At 45.9% G+C, this 11,514-nt stretch overlaps 1 protein-coding gene across 2 annotated transcripts in view; it reads right to left on the bottom strand.

The window, feature by feature from the left end:
- The window catches only part of GABRA3 (gamma-aminobutyric acid type A receptor subunit alpha3), a 168,764-nt gene extending 157,296 nt beyond the window's left edge, over nt 1–11,468 (bottom strand). Inside the window, exon 1 of one of the 2 annotated variants that reach the window (XM_069063057.1) lies at nt 11,286–11,468. The gene's annotated coding sequence lies outside the window, so the exon portion shown is untranslated. Of the gene's footprint in view, nt 1–10,446; nt 10,574–11,285 lie in introns of those variants that run through there. The other variant, XM_069063058.1, reaches the window with a different exon arrangement.
- Nucleotides 11,469–11,514: the final 46 nt, after the last annotated feature.

The following is an 11,514-nucleotide window of genomic DNA, read 5'->3' on the forward strand; positions in this document are numbered from 1 at the left end:
CGTGGGATTGGGTGCTTTTATTTCATAGGGCTCTGAATTACTTTCTCCTGGTGAATTATTCATGGGCAGCTAGGCGGCACTGCAGTGGAGAGAGCACTGGGCTCAGAATCAAGAAACCTCATCTTCCTGAGTTCAAATCTGGCCTCAAACACTTCCTAGCTGTGTGACCCTGGGCAAGTCACATCAGCCTTAGTTTCCTCACCTGCAAAATGAGCTGGAAAAGGAAAAGGCAAACCACTCCAGTATCTTTGCCAAAAAACCAAACAAACCAAATGGAGTCACGAAGAGGCAGACATGATGGGAAAAGAAATGACTGAACATCTACAATGTATTGTTTCCAAAAGTGTGTATTCTTTTTCCTTGTGAATAAGCCCTGGAGAACCCACTGGGATCTGGAGTGTGTGGCAGCAGGGATAAGTAGGAAGAGGAGGAGCAGGTGCCAGGCCATAGTAATCAGTGACAGTGGCAGGGGCAGAAGAAGGAAGACTGATAATTAGGGCCAAGGCATGGTAGGTCTCAGAACCCCAGGAGCCAAGCAGGTTCAAAGGCTAGGAAGGGCAGGAAACTCAAGCAGAGTCTCAAGTTAGGAGGTTAAGGATTAAGGAAGGCTTAGAAAGTACCAAAAGATGAACATTGTGGATTGAAGAGCAAGGATCCCTGGATCACTTTCAAAGAGGAGCTGATAACCCCAGAAAATCAGTTAAGATCAGCAAGGCCCAAGATCCAACCCCTCACCAGTATTCCTATGAGGACAGTTAAGGCTTAATGTATTATTCTCACCCCTACTAAGAAGAGAAGTAAATCACTTTATGGACATTTCTCAGAGAGAGAAGCAGAAGCCAATCTAATGTTGAGTAATGTGCCCCCAGAGTTCCCCCCAAACTGACACAAGGAGAAAGAAGAATGGTCCGTATAATCTCCCAGTATTTTGTTTTTGTTTTTAAACTGGGTCTCCTCATCTAGAAGTATAAGGGTTCCTCACAAGGCTGATCAAACTACTTATCCTTATGTAACCTTTTACCCAATCCACATCTGACCTGGCTTGGTTTACCATTCTTGTTTGTTTGTTTATGGAGGGGGGAGGGCAGGGCACTTGGGGTTAAGTGACTTGCCCAAGATCACACGGCTAGTAACTGTTAAGTGTCTGAGGCCGGATTTGAACTCAGGTCCTCCTGACTCCAGCACTGGTGTTCTATTCACTGAGGCCACCTAGCTGCCCAGGTTTACCATTCTTTAGATAACCTAGCATTCCTCTCCCTTCCCTCCCTCACCACCCTGCCTCAGGGGCTCACTGTTTGGGTGCCAGCTTTAATGCAGACACCTGATCAGCATAGCCTACTTCAGCTCAGAACTCCTAAGCTCAAGAGATCTGCCATCCTCAACCTCCCAGGCAGATGGGATTATAGACATACAGCATCATGCCCAGATCACCCAGCTTTGCCAAGACCTAACATGGCTGTCAGTCACAACTGAGGAGATACAGGGCTGGTTACTCTCACCCATACACACATTCCTAAAGCAAACTCCTCAAAAGCTACTTTTCCTGGCCTGTTGTTCATACATCGCACACAGATGTGTGTGTATGTGTGTGTGTGTGTGTGTATGTAACAGAGAGACAGACAGACACAAACATACAGTGTGTGCTAGGGGAAATTTCAGTATTATCTATCTTTAATAGGAAGTTTCCAGTGGACAGTTATAATAAAAAGGGCACAGCCTGGGAGTCAGAATACTTGGTCTTCTAGCCTCAGCTCTGTCATTAACTCATCACAGGACCCTGGGCAAGTCAAGTCATGCCCCAACTCTGGGCCTCAGTTTCCCCATCTGCAAAATAAGGGCATGGACTAGATGATCTCTAGAGTGCCTTCCATACCTACCCTAACACCCAAACACATTGTTAGCTTTTTCAGTTGGGGTCCTAGTTCCATAACTTCCAGGACAAGGTACCTGTCTCCCTACTATGGCCAGAGATTTGTGCCCTTGTGCAAGCAAAAGAGAAGGCAGGGCTAATTACAGGTCAACAGACAGCATGAAGGAATAGGCACAGTGCTTTGGCTAGTGCCAGAAATGAGGTGGCCATTGGGGGAGGTTGCCCCAGTCATTTGGGCATCTACAGATAGCAATGGTACTAGCAGGTACAAGAACAGACCATGATGGGCATTTCCCTGACTCCTTCAGCACCATTTCTAATTAAGGACTCTAGTATGCAGGGTGGAACCAAACAGCAAAAACCTCTGGATCAAAAGACAGCTTTTGCTGTTGAGGCCCTTTTCTGTGCAACCAGCGCCCTCATAAAAACACAGGGATGGACCCGTAGTAGACACTTAATAAGTGCTTAGGAACCAGCAAATAAAAGCAGCCATTGGTTTTCACTCATCCGTCCTCTATTACCGCAGCCTACAGGTTCTTCCATGGCAGGGAGGACCACACTATTATCTTAAAGTGAAACTCCTAAAATCTTTGCTCATGCTAAGACTCAAAGTGTCATGCCCCTTTCTTTCCCATGCATGGCAACCACACATACATTTGCAAACTCTCCCTAAGAGCATGGAAAAGCCTCCTTGCTCCTTTAAGCAATGGCATAGTTGACTAAATGGACACAAGGTCCATTGGTTTTTGCATTAATAGCTGGTGATCAGGAGCATTCACTTTGAAAATGGCCACTAATATGTATGTTAGAGCTAAAGACGTAAGACTGGCTGTTATTACAGAGAGAAAAACTGTTACCATATTTCTGGCAAAGGTCAGCTGGAGGTTCAGTCCAATAGGAATAGTTTGTAAGTGTCTCGTGAGGGCAAGGCACCTCCATACAAAGCCAAAATGAAAAACCATGACTGCCCTCAAGGAGTTCACCATATTAGTAGTTGGCAACTATTCTATTGTGAATTATTGTGTTAATTAGTTTAAATTTAATAACAGTTTGTTCGCTTTACATCATCTCAGGTGCTGTAAAAACAAAAGATATCAAACTTATTTTGGAAATGGAAATAAGACCTTATACTTTGATAACAGATTCTAGTCTCTGAAAGTATTGGCTGGGCCTAGGTCCTTGATATGAAATGAAAGGCCTGAGATTCAAACATGCTCAGACACATTTGCATTTCCTCCTGGGATCTAGTGGCTTAAAGCATGTCCAAATACCTCACTTAACTAAAAAGATTAGCCTTGTTAAGAAAAGCGTCTGTCGAATCCTTTGCTAATTGTTCTTCCTACTACAGACATTGACCAAAGTTCCACTTTCAGTCCTACAAACAGGAAAGGTTTCCAATATGACTTAGTGGTCAACTGTGGGTCTGTTGCCCAAAGGCCTGTGCCACAAAGTCCAGGGATGCCCATTGCCAGAAGGTTGTCCACCAGGTAGTGAAGTTTTTTGGCCATAGCAATTCACTAAACTTGTTTACTAAGGTGTGGAGGGCTAGAATCCGTGTCAAAAAACTTCAGAGTCTCAAGGGAGCTCAGAAGCCAGGAGGCCAACTCTACCTGAACAAGAATACACTCTACACCATACACAGTAAATGGTCATCCAGATGCAGCTTGAAGACCTCCAATGACCAGGAACCCACTGGCCCCCAAGGCAGCTCATCCCACCTTTTGACAACACTGTTAGGGAATGTTTCCCTACATCAACCCTAACTTGATCTCCTTAAAGCCTCCACCCATTGTTCTAGTCTGTTGTGCCCTCTGCTGCCAGGCAAAATAAGTCTTATCCATCTTGGGTGGAGAGTATACTCATGCTCATGAAATCGGGATCGGGAAATGATACAGTATAATAGATTAGATTTTAATCCTATTCCCACCTCTAAATAGTGAAGGAGGCACTTAGCCATTTGGGATCTGATTCTTCATTGGTAAAATGAGAGAGAGGAAGTAATAATTAGCCTACTATAAAGATCAAATGAAATCCTGGTTGTAAAATGTCTTGTACACCTTTGACACTTCAAGTATCTGTGACTTTTGTCACTGTGAGACCTCCCCCTAGTTCACAGCCTACCATAGCTTAGTAGATGATCTTCAAGAGTGAACATGGCCAAGGACATTTGTGATCAGTCTGGTACTGAGACTCTCTGGACTTAGATGGGCTGCTCCTTAGACAGCAGACTTCCAGTCCATTGCCCAACCTGTACCCAAAGCCTTCTTGGGTTGCTAGGCCCTGATCAAGATCTGACTCCCCTGATGTAGCCACTTGGAGTTCAGGGTGATTTTTCTGGCACAATACAGCTACACAGAAGGACTTCAGTGGAGGGTAAACCTTGAAGTACTTTGAAGGTGCTAATTATTATTATTTTGAGTAATAAATATTTCAATGTAAATACCTGACATACAACCAGTTAACATGGAAGCCTTATCATAACACAGAAATTTGTATAAGACTGATCCTTCTTGAGATTCATTCAGCCCAAGCAGATTAGTTCCTAGAAATTCCAGAGGTACCCACTTTTCCCCATTCCATCATCCTGTAGCAAGAACCCTGGGGCCAACATTAAAATGATGCCTTCTCCACTCAATATTAGATCATCCTGGGACCTCAATGCTTCTCTCTCCAGCTGAACAGACATATTGGCCATTTCTGACTTGAAAGCTGAATTTCCTCTTATCCTGCTAGAAGTATTTCTAAACTTGCTTTCAATACCCTATATTGTCCAGTACACAACTGCTTTTCCCTGCCTCTTATAGTGAATTATCACTGGCCTTCTCCACTGGGAAGAGTCCTTAGAAGTCAAAAGTTTGGACACTTTCATTCGCCCCACATATCATACTATGTGGTAACATGCAGCTAAGGCAAGTTCATCTAAAGTCATCATGGTGATACACATACAGAGCCCTGGAACCAGGATAACTGAGTTTAAGAGGTACTAGAATGATATGGGAAGAGGTCTAGGATCAGAAGAGCTACACACAGCTCACTCATTTGCCAGCTTTGTGACCTTTGAAAACCAGGTCCCTTATCTATAAAATGAGACTGGGGGAAGGGGTTGGGACAAGATGGGACTAGGCGATCTCAAAGACACCTTACACCTTTACTAGTCTCTGGACTGACATTCTCAATTTAGACAATTACATCATTCCATACTTCAAGGTAACAACATGTAGCATCATGTTCCTTTGGACTATTCTACTAAAGGATTCTTCTGAGCAATAGCATAAAAACCATCACTGCCTGGAATGATAGTGATGCCCTGGACTCATTCTTCTTCCTAAGACATGGTCTTAGGAACCAGAATCTGGTTGATTACCTGACTTGTGGTGTCAGAGGGAAGGCTATCATAAGCAAATCCAGAAAGAGTAGCCCCCAGGGGGTCCACATATGGGGTGGACAAATCCATCTTAATTCCCTGCTGGAGACCCAAAAGAAGCGGCAGCTTTGCCTGGGGCCCTGAAGACCACATGGTTCAGTTGACCACAAGCTTGAAATATATGATGCAGTTGCTAAAATAGTAAATAAAGAGGAAGACCTTAGGCTTTGTGAACAAAAGTATGACCACAAAGCCCAGAGAAAGTCCTGGCCTTGCTGTGCTTTATCCTGGGCAGACCCCATCTGGAGTGCTGTGTTCAGTTCTGGGTGACACTGCTTATGAAGGACATTGGCAAACTGAAGAAAATGCAGTAGAGGGAGACCAGGACAGAGAGGGAACTGAACGCTATGTCATATGAGGAAAGGTTGAAGGAAGCAAGGATGTTTAGTGTAGAGTTCAAAGTGGGACAAGAGATGAAGGGCCATCACGTGGAAGAATTCTAAGTGGGCTTTCAGGGGGTGAGAAGTAGGCCTAGGTAGTAGAAATCAGGAGGAGGCAGGCAGCTAGGGGCTCAGTATGAGGAAGATCTTTCTGGCAACGAGAGCTAGCTGAGTAAAAATGGACTGTCTCATAAGGTAATGAGACATGGGGCAGCTAGCTGGTGCAGTGAATAGAGCACCAGCCCTGGAGTCAGGAGGACCTGAATTCAAATCTGACCAGAGACACTTGACACACTTACTAGCCGTGTGATCTTGGGTAAATCACTTAACCCCAACTGCCCTCCAAAAAGCAAAAAAAAAGGTAATGAGACTTCCTCAGACACCTGTCAGCTGTGTGACCCTGACCTAGTGACTTAATCTTTGTTTGCCTCAATTTCCCCAACAGTAAAATGGGGATAATAGCACTTACTTCATAGGGTTGTCGTTAGACTCAAATTAGATGATAATTGTTAAGCACTTAGCACATTGCCTAGCACATACTCAGTGCTTAATAAATGCTTATTCCCCACAGCAGGATAGTGATCAGGCAAAGGATGGGTGATCCCCTGGAAGAACTCCTGTAGGGGGGACTCTTGAATGGTGCCCAGGATTGTATTGGGTGATCTCAAAGGACCCTCCCACAATGTGGAGAAGAAACCACTTCAGGAGGTCTTACCCACCACATGAACCTCTATGCCATATCTTATGGTTCCAGGATATTACCATTTTCAGCTGAGAAATAAATACCATGTCAAGATCAGAGGTTTCTCTGGTATAAAATGGGTTTTTCATCTGGGGTCCATGAACTTGGGGTTTTTTTTATATTTTGATAACTGTATCTCAATATAATTGATTTCCTTCATAATCCAATGTATTTTATTTTATACATGATTCTGAAAAGGGGTCCATAGGCTTCCCCAGACTGCCAAAGGTCTCTATAACACACACAAAAATGAAGGATCCCTGCTACAGAACTCCCTCTGTCTCCTCAGATCTCAACCTGTCTATAACTTAGTAGATATGTTAAAGAATTTATTCAGGTTTAGAGGAGTGAAGTTACATGTCTAGAGTCACACAATTAGAATATGTCACAGAAGCAGGATTTGAATCCAGGTCCTATGACTATAAGTCCAGCACATTTTTCCATTGTATCACACTGACTCTCAGAAATAAACATAAATACTGGGGGAAAATATCATCAAGAGCTTTTCTTCCCAGTGGGCTGTGTAAGATGAGATGTACAGTGTGGAGACATCGATGCCTTTAAAATGATTATGATCAATTGTAGGTTACATTTCCCCTTTATTTATCAGTATTCTCCTTCACCTAATACTATTACACTCCAGAAATATGCACTGCGAACCACTCTGCTTAAGATTCTTGAGTGGGCATTCATTTTGTCTCTAATTTACTGTAATCCGGCACCATTTTCTCCCTGTTTCCATTAGTGAATCTAGGAACATGGATGGTCGGAGATTTTGCACATTATACAGGTTTACCACAGACCTTAGAACACGCCAAGTCTGGCTTTCCCCCAAAGCTTCCAACCACTATCTCTAAAACCTTTAGGACATTCGATAGGCAAAACCCTCCCTGTCTCCTTTTCCCAGAGGCCACTGAAAGGTACTCCCAAATTCAGCACCTTGGTCAGAGCTCAGATACCTGACACAGTATTTGACTGATAAGATTGAATGAAGCCAGAATCCTACATTGGGTTTTAGCATGGTATTTTCTATATTAAATTTAAATGCAAGAGAGAGTTTTCAGTAGACTCAGAAGTGCCCATTGACATGGTCTCTGCCCTTATGAAGTTTACCATTTGTTGAAGCTACCTGTCTGCTCTCCTCAGGGCAGCATAGTAAGGTGGAAAGAATGCTGAGACTGGAGGCAAGAGGACTTGTGTTTGTAGCTTATATACTATCACTTACTATTTGTGTAGCCATGGACAAGTCACTTTGCCTCTCTGAGACTCAGTTTCTTCATATTTAAGATAGAGATAATATTACCTATAGTAGCTCCCTCACAGGGTTATCATGAGCCTCAAATGAAATAATGTCTGTAAAGCACTTGGAAATCCTCAAAGCATTATAGCAATATCAGTGATGACTAAGTATTTCCCTTTAGAGTGGTGTTATGTGAATTGTAACCTCATTTTAAAGGGAAATGTGCTGTATAAAATGATGGTCTTGGACTCAGGAAGACCTGAAGCTTCTGACTGACTAGCTATATGACTGTGAATAAGTCACTTCCACATTCTGAACCAAAGCTTTGTCACCTATAAAATACAAATAGCAATAGTGACTACCTTTGAAAGTGAGGCTAAATGTAGACTATTATTATTCCCTGGTAGGTAAATCTCTCCTAGTTCACATCAGAAAGAGCAAATTCATGAGCCCACTGGGACCATTGGAGTGGGGAAATACAGGGACAATCAAGAGATTCCCATTTGAATTCCAGGGGGACATTTTGGCTAGCCCCACCATGAAGGGCTGGGGAGATCTTTAAGGAGAGGAACTTCATTTAAAATCTCTCCAGTAGCTTGACACCCCTGAAGGGCACAGAGTTGTCTCCTCCCAGTCACACCTCCATCCACTAAAGCTCCTTGGGAAATATGGGGCCAGTTGGATTTTTGGCTGACTTAGGCAAAGCAGAAACCCTTTTTGTTTCAACCCTGCTTATTGGGCTCCTTTTGAGAATGCCTGAATTCCCTCCCCTGGTCTCTTCAGTAAGTCCAGTCCAGTGAAAATGATTGAATGGTTGTTTGCTGATGGAGGTTTCTGAGCAGGGCCCCTTGGGGTCGGAGGCAAGCTAGTATGAGGTAGGCAGAGGAGACTTGGGTCTCTGGTCCTAGATTCACCACACCAGAGATAGAGAATTTTATGCCAGTCCATTCCTCACCTCTGGGGCTCAGTTTCCTCCTCTGAAAAATGAGGGGGTTGGATGAAATAATGGGGGGCAAAGGTACTGCCAGACCTACCATTCTGTTCATCTATTCCCTTACCATTTTTGTGAATGGAAAGTGAAAATGGGGGAAATTCAGGAAACTGGGTTGACTATACACAGATCCCAGGACACAGAGGCTCGTTATTCTGTGTTTGGGGACTTCACTGAATCCTTGCTATAAACTGGGTCATTTGGTCTCTTCCTTTAAAAGATAGAGGAGGGAAGGGTGGAGTAGATGCTGGTTAATTGAGGGATCTAATCACTCACAGGCATTATTTTTCCTATATTTTTCTAGGACTGGTCCTGAGGCTAGACCAGGGGGGTCTGATTACAGAGGTTGTTACTGAGCCCCTTTTTCCTCTAGAAGTTAATCTCTGGCATCTTCTTTCCCAAACATGGGATAAATCATAAATACACCCCTCCCTCCTTTCCAGGTTACCAGCCCTCAATTCTTTCTTTTGATAAACTGAATATTGCCCTCCTCCCCATCCTACCAAAAATTGGCCTTAGGGCTCTAACTACTTCTAAAAGGTGCACTGGTCCCCCAGAATGGTAGATGCCTTCATTTTCTGTCTTATCCCAGCTGAATTTGGACAGTGAGCTCTCCAAGGAGGAGCACATGTCCTTTATGCATTGTTTCAGTCATGGGCTGTCTCAGGCTCTCTAGAAGTAAGGAATAGTACACTAGTAGCCAGACAATGACCTACTATGTTAGTTTTGCTCTACTGAGCCAGTATCAGAGAACATCAGGGTGATGTACCGTGTGTGTGTGTGTGTGTGTGTGTGTGTGTGTGTGTCTTTGAGGCAAATTTTCCAGTTCAGGAGGAGGGAGGGTGTTGCAACAAGCTGGCTCAGGAAGCTAGAAGCCCGACTTCCACACTGAGAAGCACTTGTACAAGTCCACACAAAGGCTGACTGCCCCAAGATCCACTTCATACCACCTTCCCAGGCCTGAGCCTAGGAAGTGAGCCTAGGTGACTTGCTGTCACCTTTTCACCTAGTAGCCCACTGGCCTCTAGCTACTAACAGGCTTCTTTCAATTCTTCCCCCCCTCCAGGTAGGAGAAGGACATAGATGATGCCTGGGGGGGCTAGGTTCCCTTTCCAAGATCACAGTACCCTTTCATGCAACACCCCTCAAGCACAATCACCATCACAGCCCCCAGAAGCCAAGTGCAAAGGAAGAAAGCAAACACAAAACTTCTCTAGTCCCCAGTATCTCCAGGTCATGAACCTGACTCTAAGACTTCAGAGATCCAGGAGAGGTGGGGGGAATGAGCTACATAACTCTTTACTACAGTCAGCAGGCCATGGTTGAGTCCACACGGGAAAGGAGAGAGGGAGGGAGATTGGGGTGGGGGAGAGGGCATCCTGATCGCATCTGGGAAGAGTGGCCTCTTCCCAAGCCTACTACTCTCTGCCTTCTTCTGCTCCTCCTCCCAGATCAAACTGACCCTTTGTTTCTTGAAAAAAGAGTTAGCATTCCCCTGTCCCTCCCCACCCAGTCACCTCTGAACCCAAGCAGCATCTGTCCCTCCCACTCACAGTCCTACCTGACTTCTCCACTCCGGAACAACCAAAGAAGCAAGGGCCTCTAAGTCAACCCCTCAAGCCAGCAGGTGTTTCTGGTCCCCCTTCCAAAGGGTACAGCTCACCCAACCACTGCGTTTCCCCCACATTGCTAAAGGAGGAGGGACTAGGGAGGGAGCCAGCCCCGTGGGGAGGGGGGAGGGGGAGGGAGTGTTTCGGAATCTGCCTAAATCCCCATGCCAGTCTCAGGGTTGAAGCTACCTGTCCCAAGTGTCCAGTCCCCAGGCTGGGGACCGGCCGCCAACCGTGCTCAGCAGTCCCCAGGGCGTTTAAATTGGGGCCTCGTCTCTGTCCCCACTTGGGTACCAGGGCGGGCTCCTTCCTGTCCCCAGGCAGGAGCTGTTATTTACAACTTTGCTGCACACTTGCAGCTGGCAAGCAGGCAGGGAGAAAGGGAGAGGAAGGGAGGAGGGAAGGAGGGAGGGAGGGAGGGAAGGAGGGAGGGAGGGGACAGAGGGAAAGTGCAGTTAAGCAGGAGGTCCTGTTTCTCTGATGGATTTTCTTTGTGGAGTAGCTGCCGAGAAAGGGTTAAAGACACACCAGCCATTCCCCATTCCTTCCCGATCCCAGCCCCTGGGTGAGCCAGCCCCTGGGTGAGCGGTCAGGGCAGGGAAGCTCTTACATTGGGGGAGGGAGAGGGGAACAGTTGGTCGGGGGAGGGGGCTGGGGGCTTTTTGTTTGTTTCTTTATTCCGAGGCTGCCAGGTTTCCTGGAGCAATCTGCAAGGTCAAGTCTGACCTGCTTCCAAACTGGAACGAAGAGCGAACAAAGAACCAAACAGTTCTGGCCAGTCTTCCCGCAACCCCCGACCTTCACCCGCCAGCCCCGGACCAGGCTCCCCTAGCCCCCACCCCTGTTCCCATTTGTCGTGGAGGTGGGGGGGGCGACCTCACCAGGAGGGAGGGAAACATCGTGCGAGGGCAGCGCATCTCAGCCCCTGCCTGACAACGCAAGGAAAGGAGGATCAGCATGGGGGGTGGGGGGAGCGCAGTGGGGAGGGACGAGGGGATAGAAGGGAAAGAAACATTTGTATGTCTTACCAGTCTCCACAGTCACTTCCCTGAAGCTAGGAAGAGACAAAGATGAAGGGACTGAAACAAGTTAGAGCTTGGGGGCTGGCGGTGCTGGGCTTCCTTCCTTTTCTTTCTCTCCTACTTTCTTTCTCTCTCTCTTTCTCTCCTCTCTCTACCCCTCCCTCCTTCCTCTCTCTCTCTCTCTCTCTCTCTCTCTCTCTCTCTCTCTCTCTCTCTCTCTCTCTCTCTCTCCTTC

The sequence above is a fragment of the Petaurus breviceps genome, unplaced genomic scaffold (genome assembly GCF_028583685.1).
Source record: "Petaurus breviceps papuanus isolate PSGF00001 unplaced genomic scaffold, PetGlider_PUasm1.0 90535, whole genome shotgun sequence".
NCBI lineage: Eukaryota > Metazoa > Chordata > Mammalia > Diprotodontia > Petauridae > Petaurus > Petaurus breviceps.